This window comes from Equus przewalskii, chromosome 17 (assembly GCF_037783145.1).
Source record: "Equus przewalskii isolate Varuska chromosome 17, EquPr2, whole genome shotgun sequence".
Classification (NCBI taxonomy): Eukaryota; Metazoa; Chordata; class Mammalia; order Perissodactyla; family Equidae; genus Equus; species Equus przewalskii.
In genome coordinates this window covers 68,542,276-68,566,084 of record NC_091847.1, presented here as the reverse complement: position 1 = coordinate 68,566,084, position 23,809 = coordinate 68,542,276, and positions in this window count along the sequence as shown.

The following is a 23,809-nucleotide window of genomic DNA, read 5'->3' as shown; positions in this document are numbered from 1 at the left end:
CAGAAGCCCAAGAACTGCTATTCACAAGGAAAATAAAAACAAACAGACACACAAACAAAAACGCTAAAACTAAAGTCAGAGAAAAAAAATTGGGTACAAAAACAATACAAATGTTAACAGACTTCTTATTGGAAATATGCAAGGCAGAAAATAATGGAGTGACATCATTAAAGTACTGAGCGAAAAAAAAAAAAATTGACCCAGAAACCTGTATCTGGTAAAGATATATTTAAAAAATAAAGATATTTTCAAACATATCAAGTTGAGAGAATCCATTGACAGATCTGCCATAGTCAATAAGAGAGTTCAACAGCCAAATGATGATGCCAAGTAGAAATTTAAATCAAATTAAGAAAATGAAGAAGAGCAGACAAGGTGAAATTTATAATAAATAAAATACATTTTTCTTACTTTTTGTTTTCTTTAAAAGATAATTGTCCTAAGGAAAAAAATGCATCAATACATCATAGGGTTTATTACATATGTATAAGTAAACTAGTACACTATATGAAGCAAAAGTGTAAATGAAAGGAGGGGCGAAATTGAAGTATCATGTTGTAAGTTTCTTAAATGAGACCTGAAGTGGCATATTATTATTATTATTATTATTATTATTATTGTTATTAGATTGGCCCTGAGCTAATATCTGTTCCCAATCTTTCTCTTTTTTTTTTTTCTCCCCAAAGCCCCAGTACATGGTTGTATATCCTAGTTGTAAGTCATTCTAGTTCTTCTATGTGGGATGCTGCCGCAGCATGGCTTGATGAGCGGTGTGTAGGTCTGTGCCCAGAAATGAGCAGCATGGCTTGATGAGCAGTACGTAGGTCTGTGCCCAGGATCTGAACCAGCGAACCCTGGGCCACCAAAGCGAAGTGTGCAAACTTAACCACTTGGACACACGGCTGGCCCCTGGCATGTTAGTATTTGAAAGTACACTGTGATGATCAAAAGATGTATATCATATACCCTAGAAAAACACTAAAAGTAAAAAGTTGCATAATTAAGAGAAGAGCAGAGATAAAAAATGGGCAAAACTCTCAATTAATCCCCAAATCACAAAGTAACAAGGAAAAAGAGAAACAAAGAAAAAAATGGGAAAAATAGAAAATAGAAAGATGGTAGGTTGAAATTCAACCGTACCAATAATTACATTAAATCTAAATAGTAGAAAACACACAGTTGAAGGCAGAGATTGTCAAAAAGGGATGAAAAAGCAACAATCATTATCTGCCCTTTAAAAGAAACTCATTTGAAATGTAAATCCATAAAGAGGTTAAAAGTAAAAGAACAGAAACAGATGGAGCACATAAACACTAAGCATCCAAGAGCTTGAGAAGACATTTTACTATCACATAAAATAATTTTAGTCCAAAAAATTTTTACAGAGATATAAATAGAAATCTCATAAAGTTTGTACACGATAAATACATTAAAAAGATATGACAACTCTAAATTTTATGCAATGAATAACAGAGAGTTATAATACATAAAGCCAAAACAGTCGTAACTTAAAGGAGAAATAGAGAAGGCCACAAATATGTTTGGATACTTCATAATTCTTCTGTCAGTAATTTACAGCAAATTGCAAAACATATGAAAAGATATAGAACACTGTCAACCAAATGAACATAATTGACAGTTATAGAAAACTGTCAAACTCCAAGTTTATTTAGCTATCACTTTGGGTTGATTTTCTCTTATACACAATGTAAAATGCACATTCTTATACATCTTTTTAAGTAAATCTGTACGTACATAAATAATGTTAGATGAAAGATGGGCAAGATCAGCTGCTATGCATAATTAAAAGGTAAAATATTTTGCCAGATTGCAGTGCAGAAACATTAAATTCTAATTTTCATTTTATTCAATTGACCCAATTCAGCTCTCTTAGGAATAGTTAAAACGTTTCCTGGTTTATTGCCCTTCTCTATCTTGAGCTTATGTCCGAAGCAAGCCTGTAATGGAGCATCCACTTCTCTCTTTGACACAATATAAAAATGATTGTATTTCTCCCTTTTTGTGCAGTTACACAGAGCTGAAATATGTAACACAGAGTCCTTAGCTCAATCATTTTTTCCAAGCCTTCATGAGAATGTTGGACTTCTGATGTTTTTTACATTAGAATGGCTTTTATTCATATTTCTAAGTCTTGAGCTGTGTATCTTTATGGTGTCCGCTGGTTCCTACACGTTTTACACCGTCACCTCCCTGGCCTTCTCAAATGGCAGCCCACTGGGTCAGAAGTACAATTTCATGTTATCGCAGAATTTAGTAACTGTAACACGTTTAAATTAGTTCCACAGCTTCAGCATGCTGAGATTTTGATATTTAGCCATTTTATGCTCACATTTTTTGTTTATGCAATAAATATTAATTTACCTATTTCTTCAACATTCTTGATCATCTATTATGAGACAACTATTGTTTCAGAAAGCACTAGCCCTCAGGAAGGTTATATTTAACTGGGGGCTTATATTCTGACATAATGTTTTACTAGTATGTACTAAACATTTATTGAATAAAAATGAAATTATCTTCCTACATTCTAAGAGCAGACATCTAATTTGGGGGGTAAATACATCTGCTTTCTTGAATGTTTAGATACACATAAATACAGTTTAATGTGACAGAATATGAAAACTTTCTAAACGTGATTACAAGATGGCGGTGAATGGGAGTCCTCGAACAAAACGAACAAGAAGGTTTCTTGTTTTAATTAGACCCCAATTGTTTTCTCACTCTACCTGGAGTCTATTAAAGTTTTTTTCTTTCCTATCTGTTCCAATACTTGCAGATAATAAAGCTGTTTTAGTGAGTTTAGAAATTGCTAAAAATTAATGCTTCAGATCTCTCATTAAGATTAATACTTAGCCTTTACAACTTCACTACCTGAAAGTTAAATCTTCATCAAGATGAATCATGCATTTGACATTTATGTTTTCGGAAATGTTAGCAAAAATTGATATAATACTGATAATAATTGTGACATTAAATCATATTTATGTGCTTTGTTCATTCCAAATCTCTAAACATTTTATAAAACTGGAAACTTTTTTCAACTGGAACAAGGTAGTAAATTTTCAAATTATATACTGCAAAGTATTAGCAAAAGAATACCTGTAAATTTCTGCAGGTAAAGTCATTAGAAGCAATAGTATTTCATATGCCAGATTTAACCTTCACAAAGTTGAGCAAAATGAGACTCTGCCCTCATGGTGTTCACTCAGCAATTCTAGGAGGCGCATATTCATACCCTTTCTTTGGAGAAGATTGTATCCTCCTCAAAATTATACAGTTATTAAAAGGCGCAGCTTGGATTCAAACTCAGTTCTCAGCTGTTTTCATTAAGACAACTCCTTCATAATCTTCAAAATACCATACCAGCACAAACTGTCCCCGTCACGGAAGAGTTTAACTATCTGCTGGGTGATTTTACGTGGACAAAATTATCCTCCCATTGTCCCCTTTCTCTATGAAACTTTTCTCTGATGAATCTGCAAATTTTCTCTAATAAGTAGAGACAAAGTCAGAGAGTATTGACACCATATATTGTTCTCTTTATCACATTCCTGTGCATACGTGGATGTCACATACATTCTCAAAAAATTGTATTAGAGATATAATTATACAATTTTACAACTGTGTAATATTAAAGAACTCTTTCTGCAGTGATATTTTTCACATTAATTTTTCTACCAGATTGAAGCAATAAGCAATATTGAATGAATTAAATATACAGTTAAGAACTTTAAATTTTCATTTGGTCTCTGAATGCTGACATTTCCATGTAGCTAGGAGTCTTTAGAGACTGTGTTTTAGTGGAACAGCTATTCACCAACTAAGGTAATTATGATGCATGTATTACAGGACTTTCTTAATTGTAGAAGCCAAATTAAGAAACAATTAACAATGAAAACATATATATGTGTTATTTTAAAATTCTGTATCTTGACATATACAGGATATACTCTGTATCCTATATCCAGATGTACATATATATCTGTAATATACACATATTTTTACCAACAAAACCTAAATCTACTTTTAGTCCAATCTATTTATTGGGAGGGGAGGGTATATATCTGCATGTGTTTGTGCAACTCTTTGTACATAAATGTGTTTTCTCAAGGAAAAATATTACTCAGCTGGATGTAAGGAGTCCTACATACAGTTCTTGTTTATTCTACTAATTATCTATTCAACTGTAGAAAATATTAATTCTCCTTCAGATTAGGTTTTTCTATCTGGACAATGAAAAGACTGAACCGTATGATCACAATGCTACTTTACCGTTTAATTAATCTGTTTTGCTTATGCTATTTTGTATTCCTTTTAATTATTTCTTACTTGAATTGTATATATAATTGCCATAAAATACACATAAAACAAATAAAGTGGAAAAAATAAAAGGCCAAACCTATTTGAAAAATTTTCCCATGTTTTTAAATCTCAATATGTATCCATCATTATATCTGTATCACTTAAACAGATATAGCTTGGAAATCTTTTCCTATAAATATTTTACAATTGCTTTTATTCTACATTTTGTTTTATTCATTTAGCAATATATCTTGGAATACTTTATTTGTAAAATATGTAAATATAGACTATTATTTTGCTAGATGTAAGACTTTGTGTGTGTGTAAGGAAGATTGGCCCTGAGCTAACATCTGTTGCCAATCTTCCTCGTTTTGCTTGAGGAAGATTGTCACTGAGCTAACATCTTTGCCAATCTTCCTCTATTTTATGTGGGATGCCACCACAGTGTGGCTTGACGAGCGCTGCTAAGTCCACACCCGGGAACTGCTGCTGATGTGGAGCAGACAAACTTAACCACTACACCCTCGGGCTGGCCCCTCAAGACATTTTTATTGTATAATTATAGCCATGTTTTACTTCTACTGACTTTTATACTTATTTTATTTCTATTCTATTAATTATGACAAAATTTTAATGACACAATTTAAATTTAATATCCTACCCAAACAATTAAAAGTAACTGTTTCACTTCAATCAGGCTTCTCGTCTTCCATGTTATTTTTGTCCAATGTTTTAGTTGAACTCCAAAATTAGTCATTATTATAATATTTCTAGTACAGCAAATCCTTGTTTAGATTTACCCATATATTTACTTTTGTTCTCATCTATTGTATCTCACTCCTTCCTCTGGCTATTTTGGTAAAAGTTTATCAGTGGTAAACTTCCTCAGTTGTTTGTCTCAAAATAATTTTAATGTATCCTCATTCTTGACTGAGTTTAACAGCACAGAATTCCAGGTTAACAGTGGTTTTTCTGAGCATTCTAATTATGTATTGTGTTGTATTCTTGCTCTGGAGTAACCTGTATTTAATTTAATCATCCTTATTCAACTCTTCTCTCTGACTGCTTTTAGGGACTCTTTTCCTCTAGTGTTGGGCATGTTCATGATAATGTATGTAGATAAGAATTTACTATTTTTCTTGTTTTCATTGTGCTTTCTCAACTTAAGAATTCACTCGTTTCTTTACAAATTTTGAAACATAGTTTGTCCTTATATCTTTGAATATTGCTTCTTTCCTTTCATATTTATTCTTTATTCTGGAACTATTCTCAGACATATGTTGAATTTTACAATTTTCTTCTAATTTTTTCTTATTTGTGTATTTCTTCCCTTCCACATGCTCTCCCTCCTCCCAAAAGCTTGATTAGAATGAATAAATTTTTATTACACCTTTAAAAAATATTATTGAGAGATTTGGAAATTACATATCTCATATATCTACATTACTGACTGTCCTTGATTTTTAAATAAGTGCATTAAAAGACAAATTTCAATTTCCAGAGTTAGTACCTTTATTCCCTTTTATATAATCCAAAATTGTTTGATTCTCAAGTATGTTTAATTATATTTCATTTTGTTCCAATGTCTCTTAATTATTGCCATAAATTGCAAAGTTGTATTAACAAAATGATGAGGGCTTCATTGCAACTTTGACTCTTTTTCTTAAATTCCTGTTTTGTTGGGCCAAACTGTACCCTCAAGTGATATCCATAGAGTGGGACAAAATATTTGCAACCAATATAACTTTAAAAGGAATTGCATCCAAAATATGTAACAAAGTCCTGCAAATCAAGACAGACAATCCAAGAGGAAAGTGGGAAACAGTCTTGAATAAATACAGAAGAAAAGGGGAATAAACAACTGAAAATTTGCTTAATTGCAAGAAAATACAAATTGAACACCATGTAGATTGGTAATAAGAATTCTGTGGATATCAAGTGCTGCAAAGAAAGTGGAGCAAGATCATTCTTAGACATTGCTGGTAGAAGGACTGGCATAATCAATCTAGAAAACAAGTTGGCATTATCTTGTCATACCCCAGACAAATTTTTGCCAGATGTGCGGCAGAACACATGTACAAATATACTGCTGTCAGCATTACTGCTAAGAGCAAACACTGTTCATTGACAAGAGTATAAAGACATTGATATGTTTTTAAATGTTTTAGAGTTTTGAAATATATGCCTTACAATAAACAAAACAACATAATTATTGTTTGGTTCAAATCCCATAATTTAGTACTTGAAAAAAATCCCAAAATAGCACTTATATGATATCATTTAAGTCACCAAAATTATCATGAACAAATTCTGAGTAAAAGTCCATAAACATATGCATCTAAAATGTGTAAAACGTTTTGTCTTGCTAAAATTGTAGATATTGATTACTTTTGTGACTTTTCAGAGACTAGACTCTATGAGGGGCATAAAAACGCATCAATGGCATTCATGACATTTAATTTCTGTATTGTGCAGTAGAATCATAAGTAATCATTTTAGTATCATATTTGATTAGGTCTGTTGCTTATATTTTTGGCCGCATTAAACAACACTAAACATGAGATTAAGTTGGAGTGAAAGAAAGAATAAAAAGAATCCATCATGCATGCTTCTAATTTCAGCTTGATCTTCAAAGTTCTGAGGAACAAAATTCGAATATTTAGTGAAAAAAACTCAGCGATACCCTTCTTCCCCCCCATTCCCAAATTGAAGAAATACATACACAAAAAGAGAAAGTAATATGAGGAAAAATCAAGGTCAATCTTTGAAAGGCCATATTAAGAGCATGCATGTTGGGTTCATAACAGTGGTTCCACCACTTGTTGACTTAGTGATCCTGGCGAAATCATTCAATATCTGTGCCTCAGTATCCCTATTTGGAAATGGGAATTGATAATAGTATCTATCTCATGATATTTTGGTGAGAATTAAATGACATATACAAAGAACTTAGAATCTGTTATATAGTATTACTATATGGTTCTTTGCAATAATTAATATTACCATGGAACCTCAGCATATACAAAAATTCTATTGGCACCAGTCATTTTCAAGGTATCTGTGATCATTTTGAGAGAACAGAACAAACTCCACAATAATAAAATCTGTTGGTGGCTATGTGTGGTAGGCTGTATTTCAGATTATTTGATGTAGTTAGCAGGACCTCAGAACCACAACAAACGATACAGGCAGATACAACCTAAGTTTTTCTGAGCCTCATGCTACAGAAATTGGACAGAGACCAATTCTATAAACTATAATCTGAATATTAGGAAACTATTCCAGGATAAGAAAAAAGTATCAAAACTAATTCACTCAAAAGTCATCGTAGAAATATAAGATTTGAACTTATGCATTTAGAAGCAGATATTAAACATAAATAGGACTAAAAGTAATTGTAAAATATTTATAGAAACACTAAAAATAATTAACAATCATTGAAAACTTTCATGTTATTGATACTATTTAAATAGTATTATTAATATTGATTCTTATTTGCTCACTGCTACTATCTAAAAATCAACGTTTCTTTATATTGACTTGTTTTCTGAAAAACTGTTAAAATGATGTATTTTTTCTAGAAGCCTGACCAGAGACAATCACAAAGGCTTTACCTGGCAGGCCTCACGGTGAGGAAACCTGCCCTTCCCACACCACATTTGGTGCACAGCCAGTACATTGCAGTCTCTGGGGGGAGCTGCAGGCAAGGATTCAGATCCCCCTGGCCAGTCATGCTCTTTCACATATTAATATTCTCAGGCCTGCTGCCTTCATTCCTAAACCTCTTTAACTGAGGCCTTGGGCCAAGGTCTTCCTTAGGTGCCTCTGCAAGGCATTCTTACTTGGGGGAGGAAGAGGAAATCTTGAAGACAGTTTTCCCCACACCGACTAAGTCTAACGCAAGCTTCCCCACTACTCCACCCCAGGATCCATGAAATGGTCAGCCTTTTGTTCAGGGCCCCACAACAGTGAGAGGAACCCCATGTCTGTGCTGATCTGTGCTGATCCACCTGACCTTCCACTGGGGCCCATTTTCACGGCAGAAATGCTATGGGAGAGTTGGCACTTTCTCTGGCTTCAGCCTCTTGCTCATAGTAAGTGGTTAAAGGCCTCTGTTACTCTCATTCTGGCTCCTCGTTGTTTCAATTGGCTACTCCGATGCCTGGCAGCTCAGCTGAGTTCCTGATACTCATCCTTAATTACAATGGTGTGCGTAGTTTTCTCATACGTGCCCCTTACCAGACTGAAAATGATCCTTTATGTTCCAGCTGCCAAGAACTTTTCTCATGGATGGGTTTGATTTCCTGTTGAAGAAAATCTTAGTTGCTTCTAATTATAGCAATTATGAATAAATCTCCTATAAACATTTATATGCAGGTATTCGTGTGAATAGAAGTTTTTAATTCACTTAAATACTTAGGAGTATTAATTGATGAGTCATACGTTTAACTTTTTTAGAAGCTGCCTGACTGTCTTCCGAGAGGCCGTACCATTTTGCATTCCTACCAGCAACGAATGAAAGCTCCTCTTGCTGTACATCCTGGCCAGCATTTGACATTGTCTGTCTTTTGGAATTTTGTCTTTTTAATGTCTTCTGTTACTGGTATCTCGTGTTGGCTTTAACTTGCATTTCCCTAATGAAAAATGATGGTTAGCAATTTTTCATGTGTCTATTTGCCATTAATATATCTTCTTTGGTGATATGTCTGTTAAGATGTTTGCCCATTTTTTTTTTGCTTAAGTTCTTTGTTTTCTCACTGTTGAGATCCAAGAGTTCTGTATATATTTTAGATACAAGTCTTTTATCTCTATGTGATTTGCAAATACGTTCTCCTAGTCTAGGGCTTGGCTTTTCATTCCTGTAACAATGTATTTCACAGAGCAAACATTTTTAATTTTAACAGAATTAACTTATTTTTCTCTCATGCACCATGCTTGTTGTGTTGTATTTTTTAAAAAATTATCAAACCTAAGGTCATGTAAATCTTCTATGTTTTCTTCAAGATGTTTGCAATATTTATATTTTAGATTCAGAATTACATGTACATTCTACATTTACAGTATGGTTCATTTTGAGTTCATTTTTCTGTAAGATATGAGATGTGCGTCTCAGTTCAATTTTTTTGCATATAGACTTCAAATTTTTCCTACAACATTTTTGTGTGTGTGTGTGTGAGGAAGATTGGCCATGAGCTAACATCTGTTTCCAATCTTCTCCTTTTTCTTGAAGAAGATTGTCACTGAGCTAACATCTGTGCCAATCTTCCTCTATTTTATGTAGGATGCTGCCACAGCATGGCTTGATGAGTAGTGCTAGGACCACACCCGGGATCCAAACCTAGGAACCTTGGGCCACCAAAGCAGAGCATAGGAACTTAATCACTACGCCACTGGGCCGGCCCCCCTATAACATTTTTTGAAAAGACTATTCCTTGCTCTTTGAGCTGCCTTTGCCACTTTATTAAAAATTGGTTGACTGTATTTGTGTGACCTCTATTCCTAGGGTCTCTATTTTGTTTAAATACCATTAAGCTTTGATTACTGTTTCTATAAAATGCCTTGAAATAAGATCACGTAAATCCCAACTTTTTTTTCCAAATTGTTTAAGCTATTCTACATTCTTTGCCTTTCCATATACCTTTTAGAATTTGGTCGCCAATGTCTACAAGAAAACTTGCTGAGATTTTGATTAGGATTATAGTGAATCAATACATCAAATCAGGGAGAAATGATACCTTGACCACATTGATTCTTCCAATCCAGGAACATGGTCACGCTACCATTTATTTTATCTTCTGTGGCTTCTTTTACCAATGTTTTGTAGTTTCAGCTATAGATCTTGTATACATTGATAGTTTTATACATAAATACTTCATATGTTGATTTTATTGATTTCTAAATTAAATCTATCATCAGCAAATATACTTTAGATGATTTATTTTAGTTTATTTTTTTAATGCCTCAGAATATGGTTCATCATGGTGACTGTTCCATGTGCACTTGAAATGGTGTATATTCTGTTATTGCTGAGTGGAGTTTCTATAAAAGTCCATTAGGATCATCTATATTGTTACCGACTTTGTGCTTAGTTGTTCTATCAGTTACTCTTATATTTTATAAGTTGCATATAAGCTTGTCATGTCTTCTTGAAGAATTGACCACTTTATCATTAATTAATGCACTCTTTACCCTAATAATCTTTCTTGTCCTGAAGTCTGCTTTGTTTTAAATTAATATAGCTACTCCTCTGCTCTTTTGTCTAATGTCTGCATTGTATAACTTTCCCTATCCTTTTACTTTTAGCATATCTGTATCTTCATATTTAAAGTGGGCTTTTTGTAGAGAATATATAGTCATGTCTTGCTTTTTATTCAATACAGCAGTCTCTGTCTTTGGACTGGCACGTTTATACAATTCACATTTAAAGTGATTATTGATATACTTGGATTTCAGCATATTGCTAGCTATTTCCACTTGTTCTTTCTATTTTCCTCTTTTTCTGCTTTTACCAGTTTTAATTTATAATCTTTATTTTCATTTTATCTTCTCTATTAACTTATACTTTTGAGTCACTTTTAGTGGTTGGCATAGGATTTACAACATAAATTTTTAATAATCTGAGGTTACATTCAAAATAGTTGATACCATGTATACAGACCTTATGACAGTATACTCTGAATTCCTCCCTTGTACCATTGTTGTTATACATTTCAGTTTTACATATCATATGAGCACATAACACATTGTTACTATCATTGCTTTAAATAATTAGTTATCTTTTAGAGAATTTAGGTACTGAATATTTGTGTGCACTCAAATTCATATGTTGAATGAACGAGGCTAGTATGGCTGTATTTGGTGATGAGGCCTCTAAGGAAGTGATTAAGGTTAAACGAGGTCCTAAGTATGGGGCCCTGATCCAATATGATTAATGTCCTTATAAGAAGAGACACCAGAGAGCTATCTCACTTTCTTCTCTCTCTCTCTCCCTGTGAGGATGTAGGGAAAAGCCAGCCACCTACAAACCAGGAAGGGTAACCTCATCAGAAACCAGCCAGCTGACACCTCGATCTCAGACTTCTAACCTTCAGAACTGTGACAAAATAGGTGTCTGTTGTTTAAGTCACCCAGTCTGTAGTATTTTGTTATGTCGGCTCTAGCAAACGAAAACACACAAGGTTATATTTTACTTCTACCCATTCCATTCCTGACAGTCTTAACATCTTTGAATAGACTTCTAATGTATCATATTCATTCTGCTTGAAAAACTTGCCTTAAAATTTCTTATAGCCTTGATCTGCTGGCAATAAATTTCCCTAGCATTGATTGTCTGAGAAGTTCTTTATCTTTTCTCAATTTTGAAAAATATTTTCACTGGGTAAAGAACTATGGGTTATTGTTTTTCTTTCAGCACTTGAAATATCACTAACTTTCTTCTTTATTGCGTACTTTCTGATGAGACATCTGATGTAATCTTATACTCGTTCTTCTGTTATGTAATGCATACGTCCTCCCCACAGCTGTCCTCAAGATTTTTCTCTTCATCTTTGCTTTTCAGCTGTAGGAAAAATATGCCTATGGCTGGGTTTTGGTTTGTTTATTTGGTTTTTGTATTTATCTTGCTTGGTGTTCTAAGAGTTTCTAAAATATGTGGTATGGTGTCTGTCACTAATTTTGGTAGATTCTTAGTCATTGTTTCCTCAAATATTTCATCTTATTGGTTCTCTCTTCTCCTTCTGGGATTCCAATTATGCATGTGTTGTATCATTTGTTATTGTCCCACAAAATCTGGATGACCAATTTTATCTTTTGTTTTTGTTTGTTGTTTTGACACTTTTTATTTTTCTCTTTGTCCTTCTATTTTGGTAGTTTTTATCAATCTTTCTTTGTGTTAGTCAGGGTTCTCCAGAGAAAGAGAACCAATTGGACATATAGAGATGTATACAAGGAGATTTATTATTGGCTCAGGGAATTATGGAGGCCAAGGAGTCCCAATATTCTGTCATCTACAAGCTGGAGAACCAGAAAGCCTGGTGGTATTATTTAGTCTTAGATCCAGGAACACCTATGTCCAAGGGCAGGAGAAGATGGACTTCTAGCTCAAGAAGGGGCATAGGGAGGAGAGGGAGAGAGAATGAATGAGAATTTGTTCTTCCTCTACCTTTTTGTTTTATTTGGACCCTCAATGGATTGGATGATGCCTGCCCACATTGATGAGGGCAAATCTTCTTTACTCAATCTTCTGACTCAGATGCTAATCTCTTCTGGAAGCATCCTCATAGACACACCCGGAAATAATGTTTTACCAGCTATCTGGGCATCCCTTAGACCAATCATGTTGACATGTAAAATTAACCATCACAATCCTCAAGTTTACTGAGTCTTTTCTTGGATGTCTCAAGTTAACTGATTAATTTGATGCTATTCTTTAATTTTCTTACTGGGTTTTTGATTTGCAGCACTTCCAATTTATTTCTACTTTCAGTGTCCATCTCTCTGTTGAAATAACCTACGTGATCTTGCATGCTTTCCATCTCTTACGTTAGAGACATGAACACATCATGATTCTCTTGAATTCTGTCTGATAATTCCAACATCTGTGTCATCTGAGTTTGGTGCTGATGGCCACTTTGTCTCTTCAAACTCTTTATCTTTCTTCTTTTTATGTCGAGTTTTTGATGAAAGTTGTTATGTTAGAGCAGTAAATACTGAGGTAAATGTTTATGCTTGTAGATAAGCACATGTTTCCTTCTTCAAAGTCTTTATTGTGGGAGTTTTGCTAATTTTGTCAGGAATTGGGCTTGGATCAAAGTTTACCATTGTTATGGTTACCCTCAGTGCAACTAGAGATTTCAAATTATTCAGCTGAAACTTTGTTCCCCCGTTTGGATTTTGGTCTTCCCTTTATCTTCCTCCTAGACAGAGTCTCTCTTGCATGTCTTCCAGCTGTATTCCACTGCTAAACTTGAGATCTGTCAGTGTAGTTAGCAAGTATTCTCTGGGGCCATGTTTAAGCTCCAGTCTTAGGCTACACTCTTCATCTGGATCTCAGCAATGTGGCCTTCACAGGTTCTTATGCTCCTCTTTGAGAGGTGATGCTGGGTTTAGCACATATTTCTGCCCCTCTTGGGAAGATTACTGCCCTAGTACTCTCAACATACACTTTTGATGCTCTTGCTTCTGCAAATTAAACCTTGTATTCCATAGAGGAGAGAAATGATTGGCCATGGTAGCACCATGGGGGAGTTTTCTCAGGATTCTCCCCAGATGCCTGGCGGGGTTCCTCCAGGAAACCCTGCAAGAGGGTAGTAATAGTCCTATGCCTGTAGTCCCTAAAAGCTTTACATGTTCTTGCTAATGCACATGTGACCTTCAGTAAAACATTAAGAATGTCTAATCTCATTACTGCTTTATATGGCATTTGGTGATGTCTGTCTTAAGTCAGCAAATGCTTGAATCTTGCTTGTCTTTGCATACTCTTGTTTCTCTCTAGATTTCAGGTTAGTTTCTTGCTCTAAATCTTCAGAGAAATAGGTTCAATAAAAGTCATTGATATGAAATCTGTCCACTTTTTTTTCTTTTAATAGGCAATCATGATGTTAGTCCCATCTTTCTACATGTCTGAGCTCAGACGTGAGTGTTACAACATCTGGTTTAACATTTTTTGTCATCTAGTTAGATCATCTCTGTCATTTCTTGCTCTGTGTCTATTGATGGCTCTTTCTGTTGGTTATGGGACTATTTTTGTGTTTCTTGATATGCCTAATAATTTTTTGTTAGATACTAGACATTATGATGTTACTTTGTAGCATGTCAAATTTGTTATTTTCCTTTCAATAGGCTTAGATTTGTTCTGGCCTGCCATTAAATGCAGATGGGTTTGACCATTTTGAGGCCTGACTTTAAGCTTTGCTACCCTGGGTCTAGAGTAGCCTTCACTCTAATTCAACAAAGTGCCCCCTCCCCCAATTTCTACTGAATATCCAGGGAGAATAATCACTGAGGCCTCTACTCTTTGGCTCATCAGAGCCCAAATGACTCTACTACTTGCACGTGCTCTCAGCATTTCTTAACAGACATCTGCCATTTCATTTTTCCATTGGCCTTCTGGAGTTTTATTCCATGCATATGCAGCCCAGTACTCAGGAAATAGTTACAGAATTCCTGATGCAGACTCTGCAATTGTTTTTCTGCATAATTTCCTTCTTTCCTTGACACTATCCCTCAATTTACAATCATTTCAGCCTTGCCAAGGTCTAATCTCCATCTCCTAAATAAACCAGCGTTCCAGGTCTATGAGTGCTCTCCTTCTCTGCAAAGTGATCCCCAAATTTCTTCAAGAAAGAGCTGAAGTGATTCTAAGAATCACTCCATTTCCCTTCTCCAAGAGATCAGAATCCTGAACTGGCTGATTTCTAATGTATAAAAGCATTTTTATATTTTATCCAGTTTTAGAGTTGTGTATGGTGTGATGTTAGGTTTGATCTTTGTTGCCCATTCCTGGCTAGAAGTAGAAGTCTGGAAGCCTTTTGAAAAACAAAGTTTTACATTTTATTCCTCTCTGTCTCAACCTATATCTTTGGAACCTGTGATCTAGGCTTTAGTAAAAAATTAAATTAAGTTAAATGCTAATTGTATATTTGGTTACTTTTATTTCTTAACATTTTACATTATCTTGCAAAGAACACAGTTCTAGCTGCTCTGTGACCTGAATAAGTATAGAAGTCTTTGCCCCATAACCTTGTAAAATGATATTAAGGTTTATCATTTTAGGAACAGCCTTGAAGATAAAAAGTAAGTAAATTCTAAATATCAGCATAATGTGTTTACATAATTTTATGAAAAATTAGACTGAGCATTTATAGCCCTTACTAAAAAAGATATAACTTTAATTTTTGACTAGTTCATTGGCACTGTGTTAAATGCTTTAATAACTTTAAATACTGACAAACTGTCATTTTCCACAGTAACTATGTGTATTAAAGTATCAATAATTTTTAAAGGGTCTAAATGTTGAAATTTGTGAATCTTATCTCTTAAATGGCACTCAATTGACCACATCCATTTATAGATAATTTTTGTCAATTTTTCTGTCTTTGATAAAAAAAATAAAAATTGTAAAAAACTCTAAAACAATTCTTATAGTACTTATGCGTTATTGTAATTCTAGATGTATTTAAAATGAAAAAATAACGTTTATTTTAAATCCACCTAAGTCTTCTAAAAATACACTATACTGAATAATAAGCCCAGGAAGATATACAGGCTATGCAATTGTGAAAAAAAGAATTGTTTTGTGTTCAATTTTTGTGGCTAAGAGAATTACTAATAAACCACAGGTGTGCTTTGCATGTGTTGATGAAAAGTGTATGGGCTCTGATTATAACTTGACATTTAAAAGTTTGGTGCATTCACTCAAGCTTGCCAATATCTAATTGCTCTATGTTTAGGCACGTTATAATTATGCCTGATTCTACAGTCCTCTGATCAGTACTGGCACATGATGTAGAGACATTTTACAGTTCTCAGGTTTATAGTCTTTGAAGAATGTTGGGAGAGAGGGCTAGGAAAGAACACCCCTGATGGAAATGGCTAATTAGCTACAGGAGAGTCTTCTCTTAACGGTCTTTTAGTGATGACCTTATATTGTGTGGGAGAGATTTAGAACTGGGAAGACTTATTAGTTTTTTAATAATGTTAGCAATAATATTACTGATGTAGCAACTTTCAGTCCGGAGATATCCCACAAAAATAAAATCATTAGCTTCTTTAACAAAATACTGAGACACTAAATTAACAGCCTTAAGAGCCAAGTGCTGAATAAATTGCTACATTAGATATAAATATCTAGTATTGAGAAGTCTGCATACTTTGGCCAACTCAGTCACAAACAGATGAAGAAAGAATAGCAGGACTGTGGCAAACTAGAAAACATTAGGCCTCAAAAATACATGTAACCAACGTACAGTTTGTCTTGAGAGTAAACAAATCTCTGGTGTTCTTATATTTCTGGGATACCCTCTGCTCCAATATCATTAGCTGTATGGCAATACTGTTAACATATTTGAAAACAAGATGTACCTAGTAACAAGATTTCCCATAATCTCTCATGGCAATCAAAACCAAATTTAATTTTTAAAGAAGTCATGAATAGTAGAAATGAAACAGATTTTGTATCTGAAACTTAGACACAAATCCTGATTCTTCTAGTCACTGTGATTATATATGAGTTTTCCTTTCTATGCTATAGAATGTAGAAAGTGAATATTTCAGTGAATGATTTTATGAATAAAATTCAACGTAAACATGTTCTTTAAAATATTTAGCATAGAATCTGGCAAGCAGAAGATACCTAACAAAGGCTTACTAATAATTATTACTAATAAACCTGAAATATTACTGAATGGTAATTTGCCTGAAAATGTTAATAAGAAATAAATGATGACCCTTGACTTCAATGAGCTCATAAACTTACATTTGTTTGCAAAGGCCACTATCTGTAATGCAGTGTTTACTGTGTTATACTTATTTTGTGTATGAAATGATACGGAAGCACATCACTCATTCTGTCTAGGATTGGTAGCCCTATTAGAAATAATCCACATGTCTTAATATATTTGTGGAGAGTAATCATCTTACCTTCAAACAAAAGTTGTTACCAAACTAGGTGTTACATTATATTAAGAAAAATAAAGCTTGTATATAACATGTTTTCATTGCAATGATTTCATAATAATCTAATTTCTCCGTGGTATCATGTTTATATATCTATTGTCTAAAATCTATATTTGTACTAATTCTTTGTCTCTGTTGTTCTCTGGACCACTAAATTCTTCTGACTATGCAAATGCAATTCCGTATCTCCTTTATGATAAAGATTGATTATGTATCTAGAATAATTGATTTTGTCTCTAAATCAAATATTCTTGGAACTACTCTAAATTCTGAAAACTGTGGAATATTTTTAAAGTAGGCAAAACATTTCTGGTGTTTTCCACTACAGTATAAAAATGCAGGTAGACAAATGAACTAAAGATCAAATTGACAATAAATGTGCCTTGTACTTTATAAAATAAGCATAACCCGTCAGACTATCAAACTCATTAGAAGACCCAAAACTCTTGAAATAAGATATGTACATATATTTATGTTTATATAGATATAAAATAAATATGTGTATCTCTCACACACTTTCCTAGTAAAGTAAATGAGTAGCCTTGATACTGTTTCATAGAGACTTATCTATTAAGGACATACTCTATTATATAGTAAAGACTGCCTTGTCAAACACAAGAGATACGCACACAGTCTAATGAGAAAAGTACAACATATTCACCCTCCCACAAAAATCCATTTAATTTACTTTATAACAGAAGTTCAAACAAAGTCACAAGAATATTCATTCATTTTAGAACAATTTCTTCTCTCCTAGTAGCCCGGTTCCATCTAATCTAGAGAACAGACATTTGTATCAAATTTGGACTGAGTCCATTTTAATGTTTGTAAGACAAATGTAGTAAATGGTAACACTTACGTAAAATGTGTTTATAATCTACCATGATGTTGTGGTCTATAAATCAGATCCCCTGCAGAATGTTTAGTATATGAGGTTTTTAACACAATAAACTTGGGTTCAAGTCCTGGTCCCAGTTTTTATTAACTTTAGACAGCTTACAAAACCTTTTTGAATATACTTTATCATCTGGAATAAAGAATAATATTTAAGTCAAATATAGTCTTGATAATTAAGTGGTAAGTTAAGTAGTGTTTGAACAACCATCCCTTAGAGAGCAACTAAAAATGTTCAAGTATACGCAGACACACACACTTGAATACGTTCCAGAGTATTTGAGATATTAAGCAATGAAGAACTGTGACACCAAGAGAATTCCAGAGAGATGAACAAAGCTTTAGGGTTCCTTCTACCTGAAAAACTTGCTTCTTCCATACCATAGATAAAAGTCTGGAAAACCAAGCAGAGGCTTTGATAAACTCATAGGATTGGAGGGATAAACATTGGAGCACAGGGCTAGGAGATAATCTGGGGCCTTAATAGTTCACCAGGCTTTGAGTTGGGAACCAAAATGATTACACTGTAGTACTAACAATAAATTGGAAATAATATCGGCCCATAAGGGGCTAAAGCCCAATTTATAATCATCTCAGTCTCTGTTTGGATTATGGTGAATTTGAATTGCCAATACTCCTAATCTGGACATTTTCCAGGAGTAAGAGTAAGTTCTTTCTCATCAAGAAACTATCAGCTGAGTTTTGATTCAAGTTGGTGACATAAGAAGTTCCTGAACTCAGCTCCTCACATGGACACACAAAAACCACAGCTACATACAGAACAATTCCCTCTGAAAGAAATCCAGAAACTAGCTGAGAGACTCCTACACACTGAGCAAATGAGAAAAACCCCACATCAAAACAGGTAGGAGAGGCTGAGACACAATCTCATTATAAACCCCACCCCCACCACAGAGACATACAATCAGGAGAGAACTCACAACTCCAAGCTTCTCTCTGAAAAGTGAAGGGCCCCTATATTTAGTGCCCCAAGTTTGTTTTGTGTTTGGCATGCTCTGCTTTGGCAGCTAGAGTTTGGTTCCCAGGTGTGGACCTACACCACTTGTCAGTGGCCATGCTGTGGCTCACATACAAAAAAAGGAAGGCTGGCAACAGATGTTAGCTCAGGTTGAATCTTCCTCAGCAAAAAAAATAACAATAAAATAAATTAAAAAGCTGTGGCCAGAGGGTCAGGCTCCTTATTTAATATGAATCTAGCAGACAACTCCAATACTCTTCAGAGATTGGGAAGGCTGGAGGTGCCATCTTTGCACTCTCCCTCTGCCCCACTCCAGGTCACTGTTTCCCTGAAAGGAGCTTCAATACATGTCTGGTGCCCCAGCTTTTGTAGCTGCTGTCCAGGGGACGCAGCCCTTCACTGCCTGGCTTTGGTGGCCAGAGGGACTTGCCTTCACAGGTTCCACAGGACTGTAGCAAATGGAGAATAAGTTCTTAACTGGCTATCCCCAAAAGGTTTGGTGCTGAGGCAGCAGCCTGAAATGCCCCAGTCTTTCTCTGAAAAGGTCTATTGGCATATCTTAAAAGCTGCAGCTTGAGGGTCAGGCTTCTAAGTTAACATACAAGTAGGAGTCAATTGTAAGCCTCTCTAGAAACCAGAAAGGGTGTGTGGGCACCATCTTTGCATTCTCACTCCCCAGCTCCAGGTCTCTAGTGTCTCCATGAAAGGAGCTTGTGCACATCTCTGGTACCTCAGCTTTTGTGGCTACCACCCAGAGGACACATTCCTTGATAGACTGGCTCTGGTGGCCAGTGGGTCTTGTGTTCATTAGTTCAATGGGACTATAGCAACAAAGAAACAGTTCTTAACTGGTTATCACACCAGGGCTCAGAGCAGAGAGAGCAGACAGAAACAGCCATCTCCCAGTCTTTGAAAGAGGTCTATTATCATACTTTAAAAGCTGCTGCCTGAGGGTCCAGCTGCCAATCAACCTGCATCTAGGTGGTGACTGAGATTCTTCCCTTTGGGACACTGATAGGTCTTAGCATACCATCAACTACAGAGAGTCACTATGAAAAAAGAAGGCTGCTTGGACAATCAGAAAGTTTTGAGGAACAACCAAGAGCTCAGGCCAGCTGAATGAAAAGGTTTCTCTCTTACACAAGACTACTTCTTAACTTCTACACAATAACACTTTCACATTGGGAGCAGGGGCTGTTTTATCTGATGCACAGAAACCAACACAGAGAGCCAAGGAAAAAGAAGAAACAAAGGAATTTGCTTTAAGCAAAAGAACAAGATAAAACTCCAGAATAGATCTTAATGAAATGAAGATGAGTGATTTACCTGATAAAAAATGATAGACATAAAGATGCTCACTGAGGTCAGGTGAATAATGCATGAGCAAATGAGAATTTACACAGAGAGAGAAAATATAAGAAAGTACCAAACAGACGTCACAGAGCTAAAGAATACAATAATTGAAATGAAAAATTCAATAGAAGGGTTCAACAGCAGATTAGATGAAACAGAAGAAAGGATCAATGAACTCAAAGACAGGGCACTGGAATTCACTAAATTAGAGGAGCAAAAGAAAGAAGAATGAAAAAGAATGAAGATAGCTTGAGGGACTTATGGGAAAATATCAGGTGAACCAATATTCACATTATAGAAGTCCTAGAAAGAGGAGAAAGAAGTAGAAAGCTTTTTTGAAGAAATAATGGCTGAAAACTTCCCTAACCTGGGAAAAAACAGACATCCAGATCCAGAAAGTCTATAGTATCCAAATAAGATGAATCCAAAGAGACCCACACTCAGACAATTATAATTAAATTGTCAAAAGACAAGGAGAGAATCTTAAAAGCAGCAAGAGAAAAATTTATTACATACAAAGGAACCCCCATAATTCATATGGAACCACAAAAACATCCTGCATAGCCAAAGCAATCTTGAGAAAGAACAAAGCTGGAGGCATCACACTTCCTGATTTCAAACTCTCCCGGAAAGCTATAATGATTAAAACAACATGGTATGGGCATAAAAACAGACACATGTAACAATATTATAGACTAGAGAGCCCAGAAAAACACCCATACATATGTGGTTAATTAATTTGTGACAAAGGAGCCAAGAATATATAAGAGAGAAAAACTGGACAGCTACATGCAAAAGAATAAAACTAGACCCCTATCTTAAACTAGACACAAAAAATCAACTAAAAAAATGGATTAAAGACTTAATTTAAGACCTGAAACCATAGAACTTCTAACAGAAAACGTAGGGGATAAACTCCTTAACACAGTCTTGGCAATAATTTTTTTAATTTGACACCAAAAGCAAAGGCAACAAAAACAAAAATAACCAAATGGAATGATAACAAACTAAAAATCATCTCACAGCAATGGAAACCATCAATAAAATGAAAAGGCAACCTATGGAATGGGATAAAAAATTTGTAAATCATGTATCTAATATGGAGTTAAAATCCAAATACATAAAGAACTCACACAACTCAATAGCAAAAAAACAAACAATCTGATTAAGAAATGGGTGGAGGAACTGAATAGACATTTTTCTAAAGACAAACAGGGACATAAAAAGGTACTCAACATCGCTAATCATCAATGAGATGCAAAACAAAACCACAGTGAGCCATCAACTCACATCTGTTAGAATGGCTATTATCAAAAAGAGAAGAGATAAGTGTTGGCAACGATGTGGAGAAAAAGGAACCCCTGTGCATTGTTGGTGAGAATGTAAACTGGTGCAGCCACTCTGGAAAACAGTATGGAGGTTCCTCAAAAAATTAAAAATAGGACTACCACATGATCCAGCTATTCTGCTTCTGGGTATATATCCAAAGGACACAAAATCATTATCTCAGAAAGATTTCTGCACCCTCATGCTCAATGGAGAATTATTAACCATAGTCAAGACATGGAAACAACATATCTGTGCATCACCAGATGAAAAGATAAAGAAAATTTGGTACATATAATGGAAATTATTCAGCCGTAAGATAGGAAATCCTACCTTTTGCAACAATATGAGTGGAAATTGAGGGCAATATGCTAAGTGAAATTAGGCAGAGAGAGAAATAAAAATACTGTATGATCTTATACATGGAATCTAAAAAACAAAAAAGGCCCAAACTCATAGATACAGAGAACAGATTGGTGACTGTCAGAGGTGTGGGCAAGGGGGGAAATGGGTGAAGGTGAGCAAAAGGTACAAGTTTCATGGGAGCCAGCCCAGTGGCCTAGTGGTTAAGGTTGGCTCACTCCACTTCAGTGGCCCAAGTTTGGTTCCTGGCTGCAGACCTACACCACTTGTCAGTGGCCACACTGTGGTGGTGACCCACATGCAAAATAGAGGAAGACTGGCACGAGCTAGCTCAGGAAAAATCTTTCTCAAGCAAAAAGAGGAAGATTGGCAACAGATGTTAGCTCAGGGTGAAACTTCCTCAGAAAAAATAAATAAATAAAAAGATATAAGTTTCTAATTATAAGGTAAGCTTTGGGGATGTAATGTACAGCATGGTTACTATAGTTAACAACACTGTATTGTATATTTAAAAGTTACCAAAAGATTAGATCTTAAAAGTTCTCATCACAAGAGAAAAAATTTTGTAATTTTGTGAAGTGATGAATGTTGATTAAACTTATGTGATAATCATTTTGTTATATTTCTCTCTCTCAAATCATTATGTTGTATATGTAACACGAATAGAATGTTAATTTCAATTACATCTCAGTAAAACTGGAAAAAGAAACTATCAGACATCACCTCAAGCTATCGCAAAAATTTTTCATATGAGATATATAGGAAAACGTTTTTTAAAATAATCAGTCATGCAAAGAAATAAGAGAACAGAATGAAACAACCAAGAGAAATAACAGGTTAAGGGAACCAGAAACAGAGGATACAAGTAAAAGGGTTATCACATTCTACTTTAAAATAGCTATGATTTTTTATATCAAATATTTTTCTGTTTATATTTTGAAAATGATTGACAATATTTTCAGAAAACTAAAATATGTTATAAACGGTTATTTTACAGCTGAAATCTATAATAACTCATGTTTAAAAGCAGCTTAAAAGAGATTTAGTGAGTTGAAAAGAAGAAACAGCTCTCAATAACTGCAGGTGGCAATTGTGTATGTCAAAAATAATATCCATATAGGTAATCAGAGTTAAAAAGAAACTTAACCTGGCCAGATAAATTCAGTATACAAACATCAAGTGGATTCATATATCCTACAACAAATATATATTGAAATAACATATACCATTTAAGTAGCAACTAAAAGTACCAAATGCCAAGGAATGCATCTACCCAGACATCCACAGCAAAAAATATATGATATTATTAAGAAGTTTTAAAAAAAGCTAATTAAATAAATACAGACTAAATTCTTAAATGGAAAGTCTGGAAAAAGTAACAATGCCATTTTCTCCAAATTATTTAGTGTGAACGTGTTCTGAATTAAAATTCTGAGAAATTATTTTTATGGCAATCAAGCCAATTCTAAAGTTTTTATAAGAAGGCAAAGGACCAAAAATAGCAAAGAAAGTATTAAAGAAGAAACAGAAGGAGGATGAGAAAGAACTGAAAACAAGGGAGGCTTTGCTACACTGAGTAACAAGGTGTGCTGTAACATTACAGCAGTGGGGACAGTGTAGTCTTGCTACCAGACTAGAGAAATTCACCAGTGAAACTCTGTAGAGAACCCAAAGACAGACTCATGCAATCTCAACACTTGATTTATGATGAAGATGGATCTCCCTAGCAGTGTATAAATAGAGGTCTTTTCATTAAGATATTCTGAGTAAATTGCAATATTACTATGAAAAAAATTTTTTTAAAGGAGCTGGACCGTTATTACCTCACATCATTCACGATATTACTTCCAGGTGAATTTTGCATTTTGTTGTTGAAGTGGGGAAAAAAAAAATTCT